At 42.8% G+C, this 26,940-nt stretch overlaps 1 protein-coding gene across 1 annotated transcript in view; it reads left to right on the top strand.

Annotated features, from left to right (window-relative positions):
• The window catches only part of ADAM12 (ADAM metallopeptidase domain 12), a 407,749-nt gene that overhangs the window by 243,103 nt on the left and 137,706 nt on the right, over window positions 1–26,940 (top strand). The gene's annotated exons all lie outside the window — the stretch shown is intronic.

Raw genomic sequence — 26,940 nt, forward strand, 5'->3', positions numbered from 1 at the left:
TGAGGCTGGAAGTGGCCTGTAGACACCAGACTAATAGCCATTGATAGATCTGTCCTCCATGAATTTATCTAATCCCCTTTAAAGCTAGTGGCCATCACCACATCCCGTGGCAGAGAATTCCATAGATTAATTATGCACTGTGTGAAAAAGTCATTTTGTTGTTCCTAAATTTCCTGGGCTTGAGTTTCATGGGATAACCCCCTGGTTTTAGTGTTCTGAGAGAGGGAGAAACTTTTCTCTCTGTGCACAGTTTTCTATACCTCTACCATGTCTTTTTGAAAATTGGATTTACATTAGTTACTTTCCAGTCCTCTGATACAGAGTCTGATTATATGGACAACTTACATATTTTTGCTAGGAGATCAGCAATTTCACATTAGTGTTCCTTCAGAACTCTTGGGTGGATTCCATCTGTGCCAGGTGGGAAAAGCCCATCTCTTCTTTGGCTCTTCTTTGCCAGCATTACTCCAGTGTCCAAGAAGGATGTATTTAGGAGCCACAGAATGGATGAGGTTTTTCACTTTCATAGAAAACAGAGGGTTTCAAAGAGACCTGTGGTGGTAAAGAAAGAGCTTGCTTTTGAGCAGATAGGGGAAAGGGGAAGAGGTTGAAGAGAAAATACTGAATTAGAATTGTGCATATATGTTGCCCATGGTTAAACACAGTAGTCTTTAAGATGATAAGAGTGTAGACAGAGTGATTCAAATTTGTCCATCCTGCCTTACATGGTGGATTGGATTTCACGTTCAAAGGAATTCTCCCCTTGATAAGAAGGGAGTCTGGTTATATTCACTTACCATTTTATAGAGTCACATGGCTGGTGATAACCTGCTGCCCTGAAAGCTCCAGAGAGCCATGTGACAGGCTACAAACTTCAAAATAAAATTAAAAGGCTTCTGGAAAATGGTCAGGGTTTTTTTACTTATCTCCTTGACTTATCACCTTGTTACAGGGCTTGTTTTGATGCCTTTAGCAGCAGCCAGGTACCCAGAAATCTGAAACACTTTCTGGCATGGAGATATGCTGACAGCATTAATGAAAACAATTATTGAAGCTATTCTGAAGATCACTGAAAACCAGGCTAGGGCAGCCCAGCCCGGTTTTCAGTGATTGTTGGAACCACCAGGCTAGCAGGCGAGCCTAGTGGTTCCAAGGCGGCTAGCCCACCTAATTTCCCCTCCCCTTAAATGAGGTTAATGGAGCAAGTGGGTTTTTAAAAATTTGTTTGCTGCCATGGCGCATGGTGACACATGAATAGACCGCCGGCCAGAAGGCTACAAGCAGCCTCCCGGTGTCAGGAGTCCCCCCCAGAATGCCCCGTGTCCTCATCCTGGGACTTACAGGGGCCAGGTGGCCCCCAATCCTCACAGCCCCCACCGGCTCTGTGACAGAGCCGGTAGTCGTGTGGGTGGCCGTCGCGGCCACCCAGGGCTAGGGGTTTGATCATCTGCGGGGGGAGCAGCCTAAGCCCGCTCTCCCCGCCAAACTCCACCTGGTGCTTCACACGAATCATTGGCTAGTTGTGGATCTCCCCCACCCCCCAAGGTATCCACAGTTTTAACCAAGAATGGGGATCAGAAATAAACCCCCTCCCTGCTCAGTCAATGGGGCACCTGGAGTGCAGGTTATCCTCAAATGCCAAGGACTCTTGTCCTCTGAAGAGTGGGATATAAATGTAAAAATTAATTGCTGTTGCTTTCAGGCTGTAATCCTAGCCATACTTGGGAGCAATGCTTACTACGTACACCACAGGATGTATTTCTGAGTAAATAAGCATAAGATGGCATTGTAAGGAGTTTCCCGAGAGGGCAGAGGATGGCTCCAAAGAGTGACAGAAGAGTGGCCCACCGCCTTTCTGGGTTCCGCTCTGTCTGTGCTTGCCTGATGCTGCCACTGCCGTTGTTCCAGCCCATTCCATCCATTGCTGCTGCTGCTCAGGGAGCAGCAACTGGCTCCCTCACAAGCCCATCACTGCCACATTCATTTCATCTGATCTCAAGCAGCCAACTGCACTGAGCCACTGCTACTGTTCAGCAGGACATGCCAAGGGCTCTTCATGGATCTTCATGCTATTGCTACAGGATATTCTCACACAGCCAAAAATGCCCTGGTGGTAAAGAAATTTAGTCCAAGAGATTATCTGGAGACATACGGTTGAATTAAAAAGAAACAAGCAAAGATTTATTAAGAAACTAAAAAACCACATACTGAGAGAGAGAGATAGAACAACATACCCAAACAGGCACTAGCCTTCAACAACAACAGTTCTTCTGATTCCAACTGACCAAGACAGACCTATTAACATCTCATCATGCCTCTAGTGGCCAGAAGAGTTTACTGTGGTGCTAAGAGCAATGCTTTAGAAGTCTTACTTCTAACAATTCCTGCCTGGGGGGCCAGCAAAGATGTTTCTGTGGGCCAGATCTGGGCCCGGGGTCTTACGTTGTGTAGGCCAGCGATAGACATTAATATGCATTTAAAACTCTTTGAAATCAGTGGGACTTGAGCATATACTGGGCAGTGCTGAGATTTTTAGCCTGCGAGTTCTTTTGTATGCAAATGTCTCTTCTACATTATCCATTCTAGCAAAAAAGAAGAAGAAGAAGAAAGAGCTCATGTTTAGCCTCTTGGATTGGTATAGTCTTCTTCTATACACACCACTAAATATCAGCCTGAGTCTGAACCAACAGGAGAGCATTTCTACAAACATTTTCTTTGCAGAGTTATTAGGAAAATCCACTTATATGTGATTGTTGCTAAGCCCCTCTTTTTGCTCTGTTCTCCCCCCACCCCCACCATCTGTACAGGAAAGTTGTACTTAAAGCTTTTGCTGATAACACAATTACAGTACCTTGACTCCCAAGTACAGGACATTTAATCTTATTAGTATTATCACTCGCATTGTAACTCTAGCCTTAGCTTCTGGACAGAGAATACCCAGCAGAGGCTGTCATGCTGGATAAATATGACTTGCAATCGGAAAGGATTAGCCTGCCTAAATAGGTGTCTCTGGATGCGGGTGATATGTACATTCTCTCCTCTGGACCAGATCTTAAGGCTGCCAGTAGTGTTGTGATGTATTTTCTAAAATAAAATAAATTCATTTTAACAGGAGAAGCATTTGGACACCATTCTGCTGTTGCTTTCCAGAAAAAGCTATTAGCAGCTGTCATCTTAAGTATTCTTCTCCTTGCCTTCTTTAGAAATAATAATTTTAAAAACATTGATATGAGTTAAACTATTTATGAAGCAAACATGTTGAAAAGAAATAGTGCCATTACAGCTGTTCAGGATCCCACATGGGATTTTAAATAGATATCCACAATGCTATATCAATAGCAATAGCACTTACATTTTTATATACCGCTCTATAGCTGGAAGCTCTCTAAGCGGTTTACAATGATTTAGCATATTGCCCCCCAACATTCTGGGTACTCATTTTACCGACCTCGGAAGGATGGAAGGCTGAATCAACCTTGAGCCCCTGGTCAGGATCGAACTTGTAACCTTCTGGTTACAGGGTGGCAGTTTTACCACTGCGCCACCAGGGACTCTAATAAATAGCAATTCACTTTTTACTCAAAGCAAGGTTTTCTACAGATCCATTACAATGGCATACAGCTGAAATTGACCTGGCTGCCTTTGTTCACATGACTGCCATGCCTCCACATTAAGAAGCAGGGGGGCATGTCAGGAACATGTGGTGCTGGTATGTGGATTCTCCACATTATCTGGCAGGTGGTACATGTGGTAAAAAAATTAACAAATGCTAAGGTTTCAGGGGGCCCTTGACAAACTATCTTCATTGAGCCCTTTTCTGCCTGGGTTGGCCCTGAGAAAATCACTCTGTCACTACAACACAAAGGTTATGAGTACAGGGATAATTTCGTAGATCAGCAGCAAGCCCTGAGAGTACTGGGCCCTTGACAGCTGCCCAGCAGTGCTGACCCTTGACCCAGCCCTGTACATTCGCCATATGCATTCTATATATGGAATGTAGCTTTTGAAAATGGCCTATGATTGCCTAGCTACATCAATTATGATCCCTAGGGTAGTCTAAGTGGTGAGAACAGGGATGTGGGTGGACTTAGTTGGGATGCTGGACCCAAGCCCTCAACATTATTTTCAGATTCCAGCCCATGAACCATTATGGGCCACTCTGAACCACTGTTCACCTAAAAAACACCCCAAACACAAATTCTCCTATTTCTAGAAAATACTGGCTGACATCCTGACTAATCAACCAAGGATATAGTGTGGCTACAGCTAGAGGTTTCCCCACTTCCTTAGCACATGTGCTGGTTGAGGGGAAGCCATTTCCCCCCCAATCTTCTCTGTGCCTTTGGAAAGTGCTTTGTGCTTTCCAAAAAATATGGCCCTGAGGATCATGCAACCCTCAGGAACATATTTCTGGAAGGCAGAGAACACTTCCAGTAGAAGAACAGATCAGCAAAAATTGCTCCCCTCCACCCACACACACTAAAGAAGCAGGGAAGTCTCTGGCTGCATTAAAAGCACCTTTTCATAGCAAGGACATAACTCCTGTTGTGTTCTCAGTGAGATAGTCAGACTGTCAGACACTGTCTATGTTTAAGAAAATTTTAACACCAAAGATATAGTGGCTAACATTTTACACAGTGTTATGTTTGTGGAAGGATGTTGTGGCACAACATTCATGTGCAAGAGTTGTCCACCATGCAGAGAGTTCACATTGCTGACTATTGTTTCCACTTGTGCAACTGTAATAGCACAAGAAATTAGCCAGTGCTAACATAGTGTGTGACCTGTGCACATGAGCAAGGGCAGTTAGCTGTCCAGGCTGCACTTGCACAAAATAACTTAGGCAACTGCACTGTTTGTGCATTGGACACAATGCAGCTATGATATTGTAGTGTGTTTTTATAAATTCTTGGCTCCTGCCAACATAACTTCACACAACATGTTGGCTGCTATTTGTAATATCTAACTTGAAACTTCATTAAAACTTATTGCCTTCATAGATTTCAGGTGCTCCCAACCTTGCGGTCCCCTAATGATGACTTTCTGTCATTAAAATCAGTATTATTTTCTTACATAACAGTTCTCCTGTGAAAGAGGAATTTTCACTTGCATGACACATTGTATAGGAGTCAGGAAATCCATATTTGAGGGGAAAGGAAGACAAACATGTGGGTGTAATAGAGGCTGTTTGAGAAAAGTGTGCAATTAAATAGGAGCAATCTCTGTATCTTATTTGCATCTAATTCTAAATGCAGAGAAACTGTATGATACTAATTTTCATTCCTACCCTTCTGAAAGAAGAAAATGTTTTTTTAATGAACTACATTTTTCAAGGTGCTGTGTTTGGGATGATGTAAGAACAGCCTGGAATGGAACAGTTCAGAATGAGAGATGTGAATGAATCTTATTTTGCTATTTGATTCGAGCTGAAATTGAAACACAAAATACTCAAATTGATTTGTTGAAACAGCGGCCATTGTCGGCTGTTTAGACAAATCAACTTGAATCTAGTGATTTGCATGGTTCAGCCATAGGGAATAATGGGGAACTCGAATGACCCCATTGTTCCCATGGGTAGGGCCTAGGGACAACAAAGTGGTTTTGGTGATAGGGCATGATGGGTGAAATTTTTGTGAAAGGTTGATCCCCCCCCCCAAATCACCCGCTTTCCAATTTCTTTTGTTGACCCATCATGCTATATCACCCAACCCACTTTAGTGTCCCTAGCACCTACCCATGGGGAACAATGGGGTATTTTGAGCTCCCCATTGTTCCCTATAATCAAAACAAGCAGAGTGCACAAATTTTGCAACCCTGCCTTGAAAAACAGAAACGCAGAACAGAAGTACATAGTCCCTTCCAACACAGAACACCACATTTTGCCATACACTCAGTCCAAAAATGACACAAAAAGAATCACTGACCCAGAATCCATTGCCAGCCACCGTGCCTACACTGTAGTAACATCATTGGCACAAGTTGCTCTCTCACACACAATTATGACTCCTTACTTCAGCATTGCATTGGCTGCCACAGCAGCACCCTTAGCAGCCAGCATAGCCATAAGCTCAACTAGAACAATTTCTTCAGCCACATTGTGACTGAGTACACCTTGCAATCCAGAATGCAGATTGCAGAGCAGGCCAGAGCAGTGAGTGAAGCAGATGTTAGTCTCAAAACCAGACATGGAGCTCATCTCACATCAATCATCAAGAAGTATTACTAACACAGCTGAGCTGCCATTGTCCATTTCTCGCCACAACACCATCTCACAAACACACTAAACAACAACTCAAGGAAGGAAGGCACCCAAGTTCTGCCTTGGTCAATCTGAGATCCAGCAAAATTGGATAGATATAGCAGCAAGCTAGCACAGCAAGCATATTATACATACTCCGTGCTGAAAAAAACACAAAAACAAATCTTCCTTCATTCTGCCTGCCACAGAGAGAGGGGTCGTCGTAGCCTGATGAACAAGAAACAAAGCTTCTAGACTCTTACCATGATAAGAAGTCTTCATTCTTCTCTTCTTCTCCAGCATACCTCTCTGCTTGCTTGCATGTCTACCTGCCTGTGTCTGGATAATCTGACACATGAATCAGGACACCATTACCTCAACATTGGCCATAGCGGTGATGTGTGTGTGCGTATCTGCATGTGTCAGCAACACTAACGGACAGACTGTGACACATCTGGTTTGGTGGTTGGCCAGGATGGTAAGCTGCCAGTGATGTTGCAGTGAGTCATTCACCCTCCACGGCCAGCTTTGGATAGCCCAGCAGGCAGAGGTTGGCCTTCAGGAAAACCAGCCTCTCCACAAAGTCAGCATCCATACGTGCTCAATAGGGTGTCACCACATCCACAGTAATGGAGAACACCCTCTCGCTCTGGACACTGATGGGCACGATAGGAACCATTCTGCAACTGCCGCCAAGTCTGGACAAGAGCAGCCGTGGCAGCAGCAGGATGGCACCCAGCTCCTGCAGCCCTAGATGGACACAAAAGAAACCTGGGCTGCCCTAGTTATGTGGGGAGCATTGTCAGTGAACATGAACTATCAGTGAAGGTTTGGCTATGTAGACAGCCATCCCTCCACCTGGCAATCCATAGCCACCAACATGCTGTGCATTCAGTGTCCAGCACCTGCACATTAGGTGTGTGCACAAAACTGGTTTTTCCAGTTTGGTTCAAATCTGAACTGGATTCAAAACTGGGCCTCAACAGTTCAGTTTTGCTCCCTAAGGACCAGGGCACTGGTTCAGCTCGAATTTGAGCCAGTTTGGGCTTGGTTCAAGGATGGGGGCTTCCCTAACTAGCTGGTATTGTTGAAGAATAACTTGAATTTCTCACACCCTTGGCAGTGGCTTTAATGGCTGCAGGAGGGGCTGCGGCAGCTCCCTTTACCCCTTGCCAGCCTCACCCCGAGTCTCCCAGACTGGCATCTGTCCAGTTCGGTCATGTTTCGGCCCATCTCTAGCCTCTGTGCATATGTGGTGGCCATGTTTATGGCCTCCATGCATGCGCTTGGGCCATTTGCATGGCCAAAAACATGCCTGCCATCCACCTGCAGAAGCCCAAACTGGGCATATGCCAGCCCGCAAGACTTGGGGGGAGGCTGGCGGGGGGAGGGAGAGCTGCCACAGATTGCCCCCATGGCTGTCACAGCCACCACCAACGGTGTGAGTAATTTGAGTTATTCTTCAACAATAACAGCTAGTTAGGGAAGCCCTCCAGTCTTCAACTGGGCCTGAACTGGCCCAAGTGGTTTGGCTCGACTTCAAACTGAACTGGACCTGGTTCAGTTCAAGGTCGAGCCTTCCTGGTTCAGTTCAAGGTTGGGCATCTGGCATTCTCCACCACTTGGAATAGCTGGTCCAAAGCAGTCATCTACCCAATGACCCAAGTGATGAAATGAGGCTCTGGGTAACCAGACTGCTTGCCTACCGACTGCAAGTACTGCGCAGGCAAATTCCCCTTGCCGCTACTTGAGGACACACCAGGCCTATTGCTGCCAGCAGGACCAGGGAACCTGCCCTGGGTGATGCCATTGCTGCTGCAGCAGCATCCCATTGTCGTAAGATGCTCTGTGTCCTTACCCCTGCTGACCTGTGGATGCAGGCAGCATGGTATATGTCACCAGGGCAGACCTCAAAATGGTCCCATACCATGTTGCTATCGGTCTGGGACTGGTTAGATAGTGGTGGTACTGGGGTTTCTGGTTCATTCTGGGACCTCCACCATCACCGCTCTCCATCCAGGGCTGAGAAGGGGATTGGAGAGGATGGAGAGAGCAATCTTGCTGGACTAGCAGGCGCCGCCAACTCCTCCACTGCCACAGGAAGAATTTCTTCCCTGAGAGCACAGATGGCTGCTCTGCGGGACCAGGCTCCTCTGGAAAGGAGAGCCTCGGGGAGCACACTCCTCTCACCATCACCCACCATGACCAGCAGCATCACTCTGCTCCTGGTTCTGCCACTCTGCTCCTGCCACTCTGCTCCTGGCTCTGCCTCGCACTCTCCGGACATTTTAAATAGTTGAAGCCCTAACTCTGATGGGGGGAGAAAGCATCTTTAAGGGTTATGGTTATGGTCTGTTAATGCTGTTTGTGCCACACATAGTAATATCTAGCACTGTAGTGCACACACAGAAGCCAGGGGCATATCTAGGGTAGGGCAGGCAGGGCATGTGCCCCGGGCGCCACCTGAAGGGGGGCGCCATTTTTTTTAAAAAAAAATTTTTTAAATGGCCACTGAAATGCCATGGCAGGCCTCACAGAGGCAATTTGAGCATGCATGGTGGCCATTTTGTGGCCACCACACATGCTCAAATGGTCCCTGTGAGGCCCTAAAGGCCAGAGGGGTGAGGGGGAACCTTTGAAGACCCCCCCCCACGGCCTTTAGGAAGTCCCCCGAAGGGGCTACAGGTTAAAAAAAAAATTAATATGTCACTGTACACATATTCAGATTGGCACTATGTACAGAGAATCAGGGCTTGTGAATACTGAGCTGAAGCTTATGAGCTAGGATTGTATTCATTTGCTCTTACTTTGCTTCTTGTGATTAGTGAGTTAAATGTGATGTCTTAATAATATGGCTATTAATGGTGAGTTTTTCTTTGAATCACTGTGAGATCCTTAGGATTAAGGCCCACTGGGAGTTTCTTGCTCTCTTTCTCTCATTTTAACTGTCTTTGTGAAATACTAGAATATATTCCAAGCGGTGACACAGTTTACTCTGCATATCCTTTAACTATTTTCAGAGTATCTGGGAAAAGTCAAATTCTCCATTTATTTTAAAAACTTATGTAATAGTGATGCTACAATGCATAGTAGAGAATTAGACAGGCACTTCTGTTTAGTTTTCCAAGTACACCTTCAGATAGTATTTGTGTATTTCATGAGCCCCAGCATACTGAAATTTGTAGTTTTCCAGCATTTTTTTTGGTCTGGCTACATCCACTGTTAAATAGTTTTTGAAATATTAAAAGATTAACGAGCTTGACTTGTATTTTTGAGCTGATATAATGGTAGTTATCTGAAAGCTGGGTGTCAGATGCTTGGACAGGGGGCGCAATTTCAGTGCCTGCCCTAGGCGCTATTTTCCCTAGATAAGCCTCTGACGGAAGCTAGAACAATTAATTCCCCCTAAATAAAGAAACAGGCTTTATGGGGGAGGGCTTTTTTTGGAGAGGAACAAGCAACAATGGGGTATGTCTAAGGGAAGGGAAAGGAAAGGGCAGCGGATTAATGTGGCCTCTCTAACCCCAACCCATCCCTCCTGTTCTACTGGTTTTCTAGTACTTCATCCCTTCCTTCCCCAAGCTAGTCCCTATTTAAATAACTCATAGTTCTTTAACTTGACCAAGGCATGGGAGGACTCACCTTCTGGCATATTCTGCTTCAGGCTTCTGTGTCTTTGGCTGGAGTCTGCCAGGTATTAGGGGTGTTCACAGAACCGGCTGGCCTGGTTCAGTTCAGGTGCGAACTGCACCTGAACCTGACCGGGCCCCCCAAACCCCCCCACCAGGTTCCGTCTGGTCTGTGGTGGTTCGTGGATTTTTTTAAAAAGATAAGTTTAAAAAAATTACCTGTAGCCCCTTTGGGGGGCTTCCTAAAGGCCATGGGGGGGGCCCTGCAAAGGTTTTCCCTCCCCCACCAGCCTCTTAATTCACCACCATGGCCCATCCCAGGCATGCGAGGTGGCCATTTTAAACAAATATTTTTTAAAATGGCTGCCAAAAACAAAATGGCTACCACGCATGATCAGATGGTCCTTGCACATGCCAGGCCTCACAGAGGCCATTCGAGCATGTGCGGTGGCCTCCAAAATGGCCACCGTGCTGATCTTTGCAAGCCTGAACGGACCAGAAAATCAGCCCGGGACGGGCCGCAGCCGTGAATTAGGAGGCTGGAGGGGGGAGGGGGAACCTTTGCGGACACACATACACACACACACGGTCTTTAGGAAGCCAGCCAAAGGGGCTTCAGGGGATTTTTTTAAACAAAAAAAATCTATGGAGCGGGGTTCAGTTTGGTCTGGCCAGATGTGGGGGGGTTGATTCTAACCCAAACCCCCAAACCGAACCCCTTGAACCAGTTCACACATCCCTACCAGATGTGGCTCTCAGAGACACTCTTGGCCCAAGCAGATACTGGGACTCAACAGCTGGAGGAGAAGGCAGGTGGGCACCAGTCAGGCACCCACCCACCCACACAATTTAAAAACAACAAACAACAACAACAACAACAACAACCCAAAAAGGAAAACAGAGAGAGCTTGGCAGGCTGGGCACCAGACAGAACACAATAGCCTACAAAACCCAAAAATGAGTCCACCAGGCACTCATTTAGAGAGAAAATGGCATTTGAATCAGGGTCAATTTGATTTGAACACAAATCTGGCCCTTTATACTTAGGGTTTGAAGCACTCGATTTGGGTTTCCCCAAATTAAGCATAATCTCCCCAAATTAAGCATAAATTGATTCATCTTGAATCAATTTGCACATAGTAGACTTTAGCTACTGGAGGTAGGAAGTTTCTTACACTGTTTTGTGCAAACTCAGATGGTAAAGAAGAAGCTGGCATTCTGGGATGGCTTTCCAGAAATGCTTTATTATTTATCTGAAAGATAGAAGGTTTGTGGTCCACTACATTATGTTGAGCTAGCCCAGCATCACTATGATTTTGTCTGGTCTGCATAACTCTGAAGTTGGTGTTCCAATGACCTTTGTCTGGAATATTATTTATTGCACAGAATTGATACTGGAACATAAATTTTGTGGGAGTTTTGTGACTTGCTTCCCCCACCCCCAGCCTGATCTGGTTTAATGGAATATGTGAATTTGTTTGATTGCTCAGAAGTTGGTGTTCCATGCTATTTTTTCTGGGATGCCATGTTTAGCCCAGAATGAGGACTGCAATCTGGATTTTGTGGGAGGTTTGTGGCTTGCTATATGTCCATCTAGTGCAATGGAACATATTAATTTGGTTGTTTGGATTGCTTGGAAGTTGGTGTTCCAGGCTCCCTTTCCAGAATACTCCTGGACAAAGAAGCAGAACACGGATTTTGTAGAACCTTTATGGTTAGTTACATCACCCTCATGTAGTCCAAAGGGCTTTGAGACTTTCCTTGGGAAAGATAGCTCAGAAGTTGGTATTGCAGTGCCAACTTCTGCAGTACAAGTTATTTCTTGGAACAGATAGCAAAACATGGACACTAAGGTCCGTAGCTCAATATATCATCCCCTGTGACCTAATGGAACGTGTAGTTTTGGTTAGTCTGGATTGCTCTGAAGATGGCCCTTTGGTCCCTTTTCCCAGAATGTTGTTTATTACTTGGAATGTAAAGCAAAACATGGATTTTGTGGCAGTTGGATTTTTGTAGCTCACTGCATCAGTTCCACCCAATATTGTGTGCTGTGTTTGATGAACCAGTTGTTTCAATCTCTATTTTGTTGAAAATGGATTGTGACTGAGAAGGCTTAGTAAAATTTTAGTAATGCATGGATTTCCCTTCCCAATATAGTTTTCATATGTCTCTTGTATTTTTATATTTATAAAATGTCCATTTTGGCCCGTTCCAGACTGTTCTGGATGGGTTCTGGCTAGGAAGGGGTTAATAAAAGTATAATATTGGAAGGGTTTCAGGTTTAAAATATTGTTCTCAAGTGTCTCTGATACACTGCAGTGTTCTTAGCCATCATTGTTTAAAAATAAAGAGCTCATTCTGGCTGGTTCTATTCCAGCTTTTACACCATAGATTTTTACACCATAGGTTAGTGCTGGACTAGGACCAGGGAGACCCAAGTTCAAATCCCCATTCAGCCATGATACTAGCTGGGTGACTCTGGGCCAGTCATTTCTCTCTCAGCCTAACCTACTCCACAGGGTTGTTGTGGGGAGAAACTTAAGTATGTAGTACACTGCTCTGGGCTCCTTGGAGGAAGAGTAGGATATAAATGCAAAACAAACCATCACGCTTTGCTTGGCAGTCACCACTGGATAGGAAAAGTACGTTTATAAGAAAAGAAAAATTATGCGGAAATATAGAGCCTGACAAAATAATTTGTTTGCTAGTATCCTGTAGGGCATTCTTACTAGCATATTACATTCAGCAGATATGTTCAGTATATTATGAATGTCATAATATGTCTGACGACACCCAAAATCCATTTCTCCATATCAGCTTCATAAGGAAATAGCATAACTTATCTAAATGCCTGATTGGAGGCAGTCATGGGCTGAATGGGGGATAGCAAACTGAAGTTGAATCAAATAAGATGGAGGTACTGGTTGTGGGGGGTCAATATCCAAGAGATGGTTCTGCTTGTTCTTGATGGAGTTACACTTTCCCTGAAAATCAGCTATGTAGCTTGGGAATTCTCCTAGATCCCAAACTCTGCCTGGTTTCTCAGGCTGAGGCAGTGGCCAGGAACACTTTTTATCAACTTCAGCTGATACATCAACTGTGCCCATTTCTGGAGGTAGTACATATGCTGGTAACCTCCAGGCTTGACTACTGTAATGGGCTGACTTCGTATGTAGTCTGGAAACTACAACTGGTACAGAATGTGGCAGCCAGGTTGGTCTCTGGGACAAGCCAAAGGGATTATATAACACTGATTCTGAACGAATTACAGAACCAGTGCTATATGATCCCTTTGGCTTGTCCCAGAGACCAACTTGGCTGCCACATTCTGTACCAAGAATTGCACTGGCTGTCAAAAAACCTTCGAACAAAATACAAAGTGCTGGTCATTACCTATAAAGCCCTGAATGGCTTAGCTCCTAGGTACTGAAGAGACCATCTAGTCTCTTTAACCCTAGTTTGCATTAAATGGTGTGAAGAACCTGCCCCCGAAGGGGCGTTGGTGTCTCAGACTGAAGTGATTGCCAATTACGAAGCCTTGATTTCCTTACTTATCCCTTTTCTGGTCAGAGGCACTCAAGCCAGGGTCAGGGCCGCCTCACACATATCTTATAACAAACCCTGGTCTGACCACGACTGTAAAAAGGAGAAAAAAGTACTGTTACAACTCTCGGCAGACCGCAAAATAAATAATACCTTATCTCTAGACACAAAATTCAAACAATATAAGGGAATTTACAAGTCTCTGATTAAAGCCAAAAAGGAGGCCCTGAAAGAAAGACAATGGTCAGAACTTATAACGGCCCTTAATAAAAAGGATGAAGCCAGTGTTTGGCGCTTAGTATCCGGGGTTAATTCGTTCCCCAGACAAATTCCAGTGCCAGAGGAAAGATGGGTAAATCATTTCACCAAAATCTATGCTGCCCCACAAGCACACCTAACCTTTCCATCTCGGCCCAGCATCCCCCCGGAGGAATTGCCTTTATGGCCTCCAGTTACCACTGAAGAAGTGGAGAATCTGACTGGACAGCTAAAGAGAGGCAAATCTCCAGGTAAAGACTACATTTCCCCCCAATTTCTTAAGGGCCAATGCTAGCTGGTGGGCTCCGCTCTTAGCCTCCATATTCACTCATATAGACCGAACAACAAATATGCCCAATGGCTGGGGACAGGCAGTTGTTCCAATTCACAAAAAAGGCCCGTCTGATGACCCGTCGAATTATAGACCCATAAGTCTATTAAGCGTAATTGGTAAGCTATACGCTAAACATCTAAACTCAAAATTGTTGGACTGGATGGAGAAAGAAAACATTCTAGAACAAGAACAAGCGGGGTTCAGAAAAGGAAGATCTGTGATGGATCACTGTTTGGTCCTCCAGAGTTTAACAGAGAAATACGTTGAGGGCAGAAAGGCGCCGTTATATGTCGCCTTTATAGACTTTAAGAGTGCCTTTGACTCAATATCCAGGGACGCTCTGTGGGAGAAATTTGCAAACTCTTCTATCGACAAGAGATTGCTATCTCTAATATATAAACTCTACGAGAACACGAGTCTGAGAGTAAAATGTGACCACAATGGCCAATTATCCAGAGAGATCCCTGTAGAAAGTGGGGTCTGGCAGGGATGCATACTAGCCCCAGCTCTTTTCAATTTCTATGTAAACGGTCTAATCACCCATCTACGGCAAGTTGAAACTCATGTGCCAAAGATAGGGGACAGGTGTTTACCTATCCTGATGTATGCAGATGACACAGCCTTATTGTCACAGACCAGAGTTGGTCTAAAAAGAGCGTTAGAATGCTTGAGTTTGTTCTGCAATGAGGAATTTCTGGAAATTAACTACACCAAAACTAAAATCGTGAGATTTGCAAAGAAGCAACAGGTTTTTAGATGGTCCATAGGTGGTGCCAGAGTGGAGCAGGTGAAGTCTTACAGATACCTGGGGGTGGTGTTTCAGTTTAATGGTGGTACCTCTATGCACACCAGTGCCGCTAAATTGAATGCCACTCGATCTTCCATGGCAATCAGGAATTTTTTCTGGGCACAAGGTGGTGGCTATATTCCGGCAGCTAATAAAGCCTTTCAGGCTAAAGTGATACCTCAGCTGCTATATGGGATTCAGGTTAGACCGCCAAAAGACTTACAAGCTTTAGAAAAAGTACAGTCGGGCTTTCTGAGATCACTGTTGGGGGTACCAAAATGTGTCCTGAACTCCTTAATACGGCTGGAGACTGGGCTATGGAAATTGGAGACCAGGGCCTGGCTGCTCATTATCCTGTATTGAATTAAGACTTATCTTTACCCGGCAGGACTTATACCTCATCTCCTTGACACTACCCCACAACCCCGTTGGTGTATGACGGTTGAGGAAAGACTCCAGAAGATGGGCTTCTGCCCAGTATAATTGTTAGAACAGGGCGAGTCAACGGCAAGATCCCTAGTTAAACAAAGGCTTAGGGACATAAATTTCCAGGAGGAAAGGGCCTCCGTAAACAGGCCACTACAATTCCTAAGCACTAAGAAAGACTGGGTCACAGCCTCTTATTTCTATACAATCTATTCACCAAAGCTGCGCTGGGCGTTTACAAGAGCTCGCTTGAATGCTTTACCCTCAGCGATGCTAGCAGGGAAATTTGAGAGAAAACCCTATGAGGAGAGACTATGCCTTTGCGGAGCTGCTCCCGAAACACTGACGCATTCACTGTTACATTGCCCACTTTATACTGATGAAAGAGATTTATTTTTATCTCAGTATATGAAAGATCTCCAAAGCCACTCAGTGGAGACAATTCTTATATGCTTATTAGAAGACAGGGACCCAACAATATCCCTGGCGGCTGCTAAATTTTGTTATACATTGACCAAACTAAGAGAAGCTAGAGCACAGCAATCGGTTACTGTCAAAGATTCCTGATTTTATATATTTGATGGCATTTTAGACTTTGTTTCCATTATTGTTTCTCTTTTTACTGTGTATATTCTGTGTATATTGATGTTTGATCTAAGATCATAAATAAACAACAACAACAACCATCTTCTTTGTCATGAACCCCGTCGCCTATTAAGACAATCTGGGGAGGTCTGGTTATGGTTGCCACAGGCTTGTCTGGTGGTGACGCAGGGCTGGGCCTTCTCTGTGACTGTCTCAGAGCTTTGGAATTCACTCACTGTCAAAATAAGAGCTTCTCAATTTTATATTGCTTTTTAAAAGACCCTTGACATGCCTGTTTTCCCAGGTTTTAATTAAAATTAATTTTAAACTGTTTCATTGTTTTACTCTGTGACATTGCTTTGTTTTACTCTGTGAATTGTTTTTAATTGTTTTTATTCTGTGAAACTGTTTTGTTTTGTTTTTATATTGTCATTTGGATTATGTACAACTCCTAGAGATCTATCTATCTATCAGGTGTTATATAAATATGATTGATAGATAGATACAGAGATATAAATATTGCATTCTCAATCAGTTGATTGGTGAGCCAGCAAAAAAACGTTAGTCCTCCACTGATAGCAGGACCAATTAAATTGTATTGTACTATCAGGAAATGAGATAAAGATCCCTTCCCCCACAGTTGGCCACCGCCTTCTGACAGAGTCTCTGAGTGGCTCCAGGGGTACTAGACCTAAATAGTTGTTATTTAAACAACACTGTAATTGTTATTTAACAATAGTCATTATTTAAAAAACACTGTTATTTGTTTTTCTTGGGATTCTTGGCGCTATCTATTCTTTTTCTACTGTGTTAACTGGAAGAAGTAAGGAGCCAAGGAGCCAACTTGATTGTTCTGAGACCTAGGCCTTTCACCCCATGCATGCATTCACTCCCCATCCTAGGCAAGGAATGGACAGAGGAGCACCACTGTCTCCTTGCAGAGACTCCTGATGAGTACAGTTACAAAAGCACTTTAAAAAAACTAACATGTTGGTTTTGAGGCATAAGCTTTTTTGGGCCAGACCCCATTTCATGAGTTGCATGAAGTAGTCACTAAATGAGTGAATAATTATATATACCCTAATCAGAGGAGACCGTAAAGGAAAACTCTCTGTGTATGCTCACATGCCCACCTGTGTGTACATGTGTGCATTTAGAAGTGGGGCTAAAGTTGCTAACCGTTAGCAGTATTTGTAGAGACCAAATTCCATTGTGCCAAATTTTGTAATAAAGTTCCATTTGGCAGCTTCACGCTGGAGTCTCCCTTGTGATTTTTAAAAATAATGTTATGGATAACTTAGTTATAGAATGCCCTAGATCTCTCAGGCTCATGCAATGGGTTGCTGGCTGCTATTACTCATGGTGAGCCAGGTCTCCTTAGCAGGGAGGAAGACCATGGAAAATGTGTGCTACCAAAATCATTTGCAAGTCTGGAATAAATTTGAGGTTGAACTTGGGTTCTGCACTTCCTTGTAGACGGAAGCAGTTAGCTTCCAATAGCAGACCTCCCCCCTCCCCCCACCATGAGAAGGACCATTTTATCTTTTCATTGTTTATACACTTTGCTGACAGTTTGCTTGCATTTTTTCTCTCTCTCTTTTGCACTTGTTCTAAATGTTTAATCTTGCTTCTGAAGTTATACCCTGAAACTGGCTCAACTCTTCTCCTTATGTTCTGTAACAATTTGATTGGACCTGCCATTAGAGTCACAGGAGGAGTTAAACCTTTCCTGCCTGCTCTCCTACTTGCTGAATAGAAAAGGACTTCATGATGTCTAGTTTTCCTTTTTCCTATATCAAATCTGACCTGATAGTTCCATATGGGAAGGTGGAACTGCTTTAGAACAGTACTAAATTGTAGGGTTGTGTGTTTTTTGTTTTTGTCCCGAATCCAAAACACCCCCATTTTGTTCTTTGTTCGAAATCAGCCAATCCGAATGACCCAAATTTTGTTCTTTGTTTGAAATTGCAAAATCTGAATCCGAAACATTTTGGATTTTGAAAAATGGCCCCGGGGAAAAACTAGGGGGTGGGGGTGGTAGTGCCCAATGGGTGGAAACTACCACCCAAATTTCAGAGGAATTGGGCAAAGGGCTGATTTTTGGTGAATTTTTGAAGTATAGGATTTTTCCCATAGGGAAGAATGGAGGTTTCAGCAAAAGTATAGCTTCATGTTGGGGGGGAAAGGGGTGGCCCAAAGCAGAGTAGGGTGGGTGGTAGTGCCCAGTGGGGGCAAGGAAGCTGCCAGAATTATTTCAAAGGAATTGGGCAGAGGGCTGATTTTTAAAGATGTAATGGAGTTTGCGCGTCTAATGTTCTTCCCCATAGGGAATGATGGACCTCCATAATTCCTGCCCCATAACTGCACTTGGGGGGCACCAGGGTGGCCCAGAGCGAGTGGTGGTGTAGAGCACATAGGGTGCCAACCACCCCCATGGGTTGCTAACCCAACCCATGGGGTACTGGGTTCTGTTGTTTCCGAGATGTTTGAGTGTAGATTCAGATTCTCTGGTAGCATATGAGAGTGGATTCATGGTTTGTCATTGAAAATCTCATATGCTACCAGATAATCTATACTCAGAACACCTCAGAAACAACATAACCCAGCACCCCATGGGTTAGCACCCTGTGTGCACTACACCACCACTCACTCCCGGCTACCCTAGTGGCCCTCAGGTGGAGTTATGGGTCTTCTGAAACCTCCTTTATTCCCTGGGGGGGGGGAACCTTAAAGAAGCATAAACTTCAACAATTCCTAAGAAATCAGCCCTTTGCCCTATTCCTTTGGAATAGGGCAAGTGGCAGGCACCCCTTGGGGCACTGCCACCCAACCCACTGTTTTGCCCCTCAGGCCCCCTTTCTGCCCCGAATCTGCTCCAAAGACATGTCAACTTCAGAAATTCTTTAAAAATCAGCCCTTTTCTCAATTCCTTTGGAATCTGGGTGGCAGCAGGCACCCATTGGGGCACTACCACCTGAACCACTCTTCTGCCCCCAAAGCCCCCTTTCTGCCCCAAATCCACCCCAAATAACATCAACATCACACATCAACAGCAGCAGAGCTTTGGAAAAAAATCAGGCAGATTTCCAAAGATCATACACATCCACATCCCTCCCGCCCAAAATGCAATTAATCTATACACAACAGTGTGAAACAACAACAATGAAATGCACACTGCCCCACTGGGCAATGAGGGTAAAAGCACACTGCCCCACTAGTCAATGAGGGTAAAATTTACCCTTAAATTTGCTTAAAAGGAATAAGGAGGCCATTGCCAGCAGATCAGCCCATGCTTTCGCTGGCCAGTCTGTGGGCTGGAAATTCAAACAGATGTCAAAACTCAAAATGGAGACTGAAGGAGAAAGACTTTTTGTGATTGCAAAATGGAGTTCCAAAACAGCCGAAACAACAAAACGTTTTGTATCCGAAACAGGGACGTTTTGTTTTGGCTACCAAATTTTCTGTTTTGAGCATTGGGTGTTTTGTTTTGGCTACAAAACAGCCAAAATGGCCTGTTTTGTGCACAAAACGTTTTGTATCCGAAACGAAACGCACATCCCTACTAAATTGAAGGCTGTGACCTGTTGACACCACCTAGGTTAAGATTAATTTCCTGTTTAATTCCAATTTCTTGTTCTTGTGAAGAAGCAAGTGTGAATATGGAACAGCCTTATATCTTTAGAACACTCTAGCATTGTACTACATTTGTGCAATACACAAAATATTTTGTAGGAAAATGTGTATGTTGTGATACTTGACTTTTTTTTAGAGCATAGGCATATAAAGGACTTGTATTTCTAATAGAACATAAATCCAAAAGCAGAACCCTATAGTAGGAAATAATTATGGATTCTCTCTGACCTTAAGTAAACAAAACTAAACCACAAAATATCTTTTTAACCAGACTAAGACATGACATCGGCATTTAGCACATTATTTAGGGATTGTAAATGTAAACATTAAAAAGTCCTATATCAAGAATAAAGCATGAATCCTGTTTTTGTGCTTGCCTTTAGTAGCCTCCAGAGATAAGTAATTAATCCCAGGAAAGAATGTCACAATTATTTAATTAGTGCTCTCATAAAGCAAAACAGTTTGCAGAGCAAAGAAAATGTGTAATCTGAGAGACTGCATTCATACAAGTCATGTTTCCCCATGCAGTTTGCCCATGCAGCCCTCATCAAAACATAACAGAATTTCTGCTGATGAAGAGTTCATCTAGTCTAAGCTTCTGTTTCCAACTTTGACCAGCCAGATGTCTCTGAAAATCACAAAAACAGGGCATGAGGGCAATGTCTCTCCATCCTTCATTGTTCTGTGTAAACTGGGCAGTAAAGAGATGTATCCAGATGTGTGGGAAACACTGCCTCCATTGTAGAAAACTGTAGAAAAGGTTTAGAACAGAGAGAGAGAGAGAGAGAGAAGAGAAACAGGGAAAGAAGGGACATGCAGCAACAATAGGAGGAGGGGAAGAGAGCAGCTCCAAAGTGGTGTATGTAATGGCTGACAGCAGTCCCTACCCCAGCGGTCATCAAGGGCAGGCTGTTGCTACTCTGTGGTGCTGCTCATCCCACTCCCACTACTCCTTGTCTCCTCTCCATCGTTCAAGCCAGTGCCGCTACCTAGCTCCCTGCCTGCCTGCAGCTGCTGTATTTGTCTCCTGCTGCTTACCGTGCATGGCAGGAGGCAGGTTGGTGGCTGCTGACCCGCCCCACCTCCACCTAGCTGGAAGAGAGAGAGACGCAGCTTTGCCTTTTGAAGGCAAAGGGAAGGGGCCCCCCCATTGCTGTCTGGGCTGCGGCGCCAAAGCAGCGCTGGCTATTGCGCAGCCCGTGGCTGCTACAATCATATTGGTGGGCAGGCACCGCGGGGTGAGTGCGTGCACTGCCTGTGCCATGGGAGACTAGCCAGGCTTGGGGGGCCCTTTGAGGCAGCTGGGCTGGGAGACAATTGTCTCCCCTTGCCTAATGTACGATACGCCCCTGTGAACATCCTTTGTAAACTATTACCTAACGTCAGCATCCTCAGTCTAATTGCACATGACTTTAAAAATGTACACATCTTATCCTGTGATTTTGTTCTCCTCTGCATAAGTGTATAGGGTCAAGCTTAAAGGTCCAAACTCTAGTATAATAATGAGACTAGTGCCCTTGCTCCAGCACAGGAACAATCCCATTATTATTGCTGCAGCCCCTGCTTGTTTCACGTGACACTCACTAGATGCTCAAAATAAAAGGACAAAACTGAGATTTATTGTATGCTCTATAATCAAGTCCAACAGCATTTTTTTTCACCCCAGTGAATAAAGCTCTCTCTGTATTTTCCAATGATTTATGAAACCAATGTTTGTCCTGAAATTTTATATTTAATAAAGGCGACAGAGCTGAGGCTTGATGTGAATTGCTGTACAAGTTATATTATCCTCAAACTAGGTTTTTGGCTTCAAATCAGTTTACCAAGTAATTTTTGGAGATAGGGTGGGCTAATCTGTTAATTATTTATTTCCATTATGTTATTTAATGGATGGGTTTTTTAAATAAATACATATGACATTTGGGTAGCTATTCCAATAATTGCAACATTTTATGATTACATAGCACAAGCTGATCAAAATACAGTTCAGTTATATAAACATTGCTATACTGCCTCCATGTCAGGACTTAAGTCCTTAGCAGGTTGCCATAGCTATAATGTTATGAATAAAATTACTTGGAAGTAAGCCTCATGGAATTTAGTGAGTTGATTCTAAAGTGAATATATATCAGATCAGGCTACCTGAATATCTGGTAAAGATTTAGGCAGACAGAAGTCTGGCAAAATGAAGGCACTAAAGGATAAGCAGCTAGATCAAGCAAAGAGGCCTTTTGCACAATAATAGTCCAGAACAGATTGTGTGATAAGGCCTAAGCTTTATATCCCCTATAAAAGCTTCTAGATTGGCTTGCTTTCTGAGAGACAAGGTGTAATGTTTCAAATTCTGACGAATCCATTCTTTAATCCAGGTCAGTATTTTAGAATGTCTTGTACAACCCACAGTCAAGTCCATCCCAAGATTTATATTGGACTGGAAAAAGCAAGGGAAATTCTGGAAGGAAGGGTTTTGGTTTGCTGTAGCTGTATGTGAAGAAAGGACCAAAACATTAAACCCTACATGTTTTAAAATGATACTGCATCCTATGCCTAAGGGTCCCTGGACCTCTAGCCATTAAACTAGGGGTGTCAACTGCCTTGCCCTCATGCAGCCTGTCCATCTTCTCAGGATCTTGCAAGTTGGCAAGAGCAGGCTGTGCCAACCCAGAACCATTAGCTAGCTGGCAAAGTAACTAGTATTGCGCGGTATCAGTAGTACATAGCTGTTTGGGGATCAGGAATTAAAGAAGGGCTTATCCAGCTTGAAGCTTTTGGCAATATATATGTAATTACATAAACCGGAATGTAGCCACTTCACAAAAGCGGAAGGAATTAATCCTGTTTATTTCTAAAGATGCTTTCTGAAGATGATCCAGTTAAGCCTTGTAACACCCCAGTGAGAGAGTTAAGTGTTAACCCTGCCTTACAGAAGGAGAAGCAGATGCAGTGTAGAGAGGTGATTTGCATGACACTCCAAAAAAACACTGGAGTAGAGGGTTCTTAGAAGAAATGCAAATCTCCTGGTATCCAGTTTAGTACAATAATAGCACAGGCAAACCAAGAAAGACAGCACCGCAAACCCAACACAGCAAGCAAATCCAACAGCTGCAGGAGACAAATTTATTAAGAAGAATACTAGCCCTAATGTGCTTTGAGGTTGTACTCTTCATCAGGAGACAGAATGTCTTACCATATACAGTAATAATGTCTTCCAAAACTGGATCCAAGAGGAGCCATCCTCTAGAATGACCATGACTCTCCCTTAGAGTCCGTTCTGTAAGGAACTGTTACTGTACGTGCTCAGATTTTCTATTCTTTGATGAAGATCACAAACTCTAAATGCATTGAGACTGATACCTGAGTCTTCTGAATATATTTAATGCTGTACAGTGCCCACAGGAGAGTTCTGGCAAGCACCACCTTCCCCACACTGACATGCACTTAAACCATGACCCCCACCCCACCCCCGGCACAGATACAGCATTTGTCTATACTGCAGAGGCAAACTCTGTACTCAGAGAGAGATCTTCCCCATGATTAAAAATGCTGGATTGTCTCACCAGCATTTGATTTCTGTAGAGAAATGCTGCATCCCTGGAGAGCGGGGGGGCACAGTTTAGCCAGTGCTTACTGGCACATTCCTGTGGGCACTGTACTTGAATACAGTATCCACTATTTTATAGTACCTTGACAGGATTTCTATTTATTTCTTCTGTGCTGGTTGAGTGAGAGAAGAAAGATTATAGAGCTTTCTGATTTAGGGATCTCGTAAGGTTGTATGTTTATTGTATCTGATTGTAAGAAAACTGCTCTGGATGTCAGCCACTGACTTTATGGAAGCTGTGTAGGACTGTAGAATTACAAAGTGACCCAGCACAGCTATTTATAATTATAACCAATTTATTAATTAAACTGTATAAAACAATTAACACTTAATTGTGGTTGGAACAATTGCCATCAGGCTTACAGATCTAAATACTTGTTCGGGTTCTTCATTTCACCCCATCAAATATAGTAAAATATATTAGCTATACAGGTGAAACTCGGAAAATTAGAATATCGTGCAAAAGTCCATTAATTTCAGTAATGCAAATTAAAAGGTGAAACTGATATATGAGACAGACGCATTACATGCAAAGCGAGATAAGTCAAGCCTTAATTTGTTATAATAGTGATGATCATGGCGTACAGCTCATGAAAACCCCAAATCCACAATCTCAGAAAATTAGAATATTACATCAGTTCCAGAAGTTTATGCAATTCTCTGTCATGAAACAAATCAATTGTTTGTAGGTCCACTTCAAAATCAATACACAGAAAGGCTGTTCACACAAGCAGCCCTACCTGGGTAGGGTTGCTTATGTGAAGTACCAGCACTAGGCCAATCCCAGCACTGCCTTCCCGTGTAGCACAGGATTTTTACCCACCCTTCGGGTGTGCCCTTTTACCCAGGTATGGGATCATGTCTTTCCTATGATGAAAGGGAAATAAAAAGGGAATTATTTAGATACTATTCTGAATTATATAAAGGAAACAAAGTAGAAGATATAAAAAAAGAAGATATAAACTAAGAGCCTTTGTGGATGATGTAGTGTTTTTTTCTAGAAAATCCATTAGAGAAGATCGGAAGACTCTTGGAAAAAATACAACAATTTGGCCAACTGGCTGGGTTTTATATAAATAAGACTAAAATGAAGGTGTTGACAAAAAATATGGATCAGAAATCTAAGGATAGATTTTTTGAAATAAGTGAACTGAAAGTGGAGAAGAAAATTAAATACTTGGGCGTCTGGTTGACAAACAAAAACGCTTTGTTGTTTTTAAATAATTATATCAAAATATGGAATACAGTAAAAACTGACTTGCAAAGATGGTCTAGAATGAACTTATCTTTAATGGGAAGAATTTCAGTTGTGAAAATGAATGTTTTACCTAAAATGCTGTTTCTTTTCCAAACTATTCCTATAATTAATATTTTAACTTAAGCAATGGCAAAAGGACATAACCAAATTTGCTTGGCAAGGGAAAAGACCAAGAATTAATTTTAAAAATTTAACAGATGCTAAAGAAAGAGGTGGTCTTACCCTGCCAGACTTAAGGTTGTATTTTGATGCTGTTTGTTTGACGTGGTTAAAAGAATGGATAACATTAAGAAATCCTAGAATACTTGATTTGGAAGGATTTGATAGAAGGTTCGGATGGCATTCATATTTGTGGTATGACAAACGTAAATTACATAAAGATTTTCTGAATCACTATGTAAGAAGGAGTCTAATGAGAGTGTGAGTAAAATATAAAAAATGGCTGGAACCTAAGACTCCGTTATGGTTATCCCCGATTGAAGCTTTAGCACATAAAGAGATAAATATGCAGCCGGAATGGGGTACCTATGGGGATTTGTTATGTTTCCAAGAAAAGGGCTGTAAATTTAAAAAACCTAATTGAAGTACAAAATTTGGTTAGTAATTGATTTCAGTATCATCAGTTAAATGAAGTTTATAAGAAGGATCTTAAAGTTGGATTAGAGGATCAAATGTCGAGATTTGAGAAGGAGCTGTGTGAAAATGATGAAAAATTAGTTTCTAAGATGTATAGGCTGTTGCTTTTGGAGGAGACAAGAGATGAAGTGGTTAAAATGACTATGATAAAATGGGCTCAAGATGTGGGTCATAATATAGATATGGCAGCTTGGGGAAAATTATGGAAAATGCATTTAAAGTTCACTGCATGTTATACTTTAAAAGAAAATTATTATAAGATGATGTACAGGTGGTATTTGACACCTAAAAAATTAGCACTAATGTATAAAAATGTTTCAAACAAATGTTGGAAATGTGGACACTGTGAAGGAACTTTTTTCCATATGTGGTGGTCCTGTAGGAAGGCAAAGGCCTTTTGGGACATGATATATAATGAGTTAAAGAAAATTTTTAAAATGACATTTCCTAAGAGACCAGAATCCTTCCTGCTGGGAATAACGCAAGGAGAGTTTTCCACAAGAAATGTAACATTCTTTATGTATGCAACCACGGCGGCCAGAATAGTATATGCGCAGAAATGGAAGGATAATGAATTGCCCTCAAAAGAAGATTGGTTGATAAAAATTTTGGAATATGCTGAGATGGCAAAACTTACAGTACTGATAAGAGATCAAAACTTGGAATGTTTTAAAGAAGATTGGAAACCATTCTTATTATACCTAAAGAACTATTTTTCTAATATCGATTTTTCAACAGGGTTTGAAATTTAGTAATATTAGCAGGTTGAGTAGAGTAAAATCGAGTTTGTAAGGTATAGGATATATGTTTTGAATTACTATAGCAATGGTTGAATTGTATAGTTAGTGATTGGCGCGGATTGGTGAGTGGGAAGTCAACATTTGTTTAATTGGATGTAACAAGATTGTTAAGATATTGTAAAAATCAATAAAAAATTTAAAAGGAAAAAAAGGTATGGGCTCATGTGACTGCTTGAGCTGCACACAGCCCAAGCAGATACAGAGCTGGGCACCTGAAGCACTCAACTCATGGGGAATTTAACCTTGCCTCCTCATCCTGCCTGCCCTCCCCACCTGTTACAGTCAAGAGAAGGACCTTTGAGTCTTGATAACCTGTCCTACATCTGAGCCCAATTTTAGAACTCAAGGCCAAGCCATTTGAAAAATATAAAAGGGGGTGAAAAGTTTACCCTTTTTTAAAAGCAATGGGCAGATTCCTTCACATGGGTGTGGAATGATGGTCAGGGTGGCAGGCTTTAGTTCCAGAGGTTTTTGTAATTTTCTGCCATGAAACAAGCCACTTATCGCACTTTTTTGACTTTTTTAAAATTAAAAAAACTCATTAAAAAATCAATCGATCAACTGATCTGCTTCAAAAATCAAAATACAAAGTACTGCAAAAGTCCTACATCTGTGTCAAATTTCAGAACTCTAAACAAAGCTATTCTAGAAATATAAAAGGGACCCTCTTTTCCCTAGGGGAAAAATTATGGTACCCTCTAGGAGTGTGGGCACACAGACCTGGGCCCAAAGAGACGCAGGTTTTGGATGGTATAGAAATATTTTAAATAAATGTTGCTGCTGCTGCTACTACTAACTTTTCCACAAAATTTCCCAAAGCAATTTACATAGAGAAATAAGAATGAATGAATGAATGAATGAATAAAGATGGCTCCCTGTCCCCAAAGGGCTCACAATCTAAAAAGAAACACAAGATAGAAACGTCAGATACAGAGAACATGGATTGAGCATTGAGCTAGATGTATTGTGGAGTAATTATAGAAGTGTATCACAGTGTGCTGAATTCTGCATAGATCCACTTTCTGCATTCTCAACACACCAGTCTGGTATTTTGCTTTGGCCCTAATTTAGGCTGATCTAGTAAATTAGCCCAGATTTCTATTTTGCTTTATTTTTATTGGTGTTTGTACAGTAGTAATAATACTTTTAAGCATGCTGAATGTTGCTTGTGTTAACACGTCTATATACAATATAATTTATGTCTCTTAATGT

The sequence above is a fragment of the Hemicordylus capensis genome, chromosome 3, assembly GCF_027244095.1.
Source record: "Hemicordylus capensis ecotype Gifberg chromosome 3, rHemCap1.1.pri, whole genome shotgun sequence".
NCBI lineage: Eukaryota > Metazoa > Chordata > Lepidosauria > Squamata > Cordylidae > Hemicordylus > Hemicordylus capensis.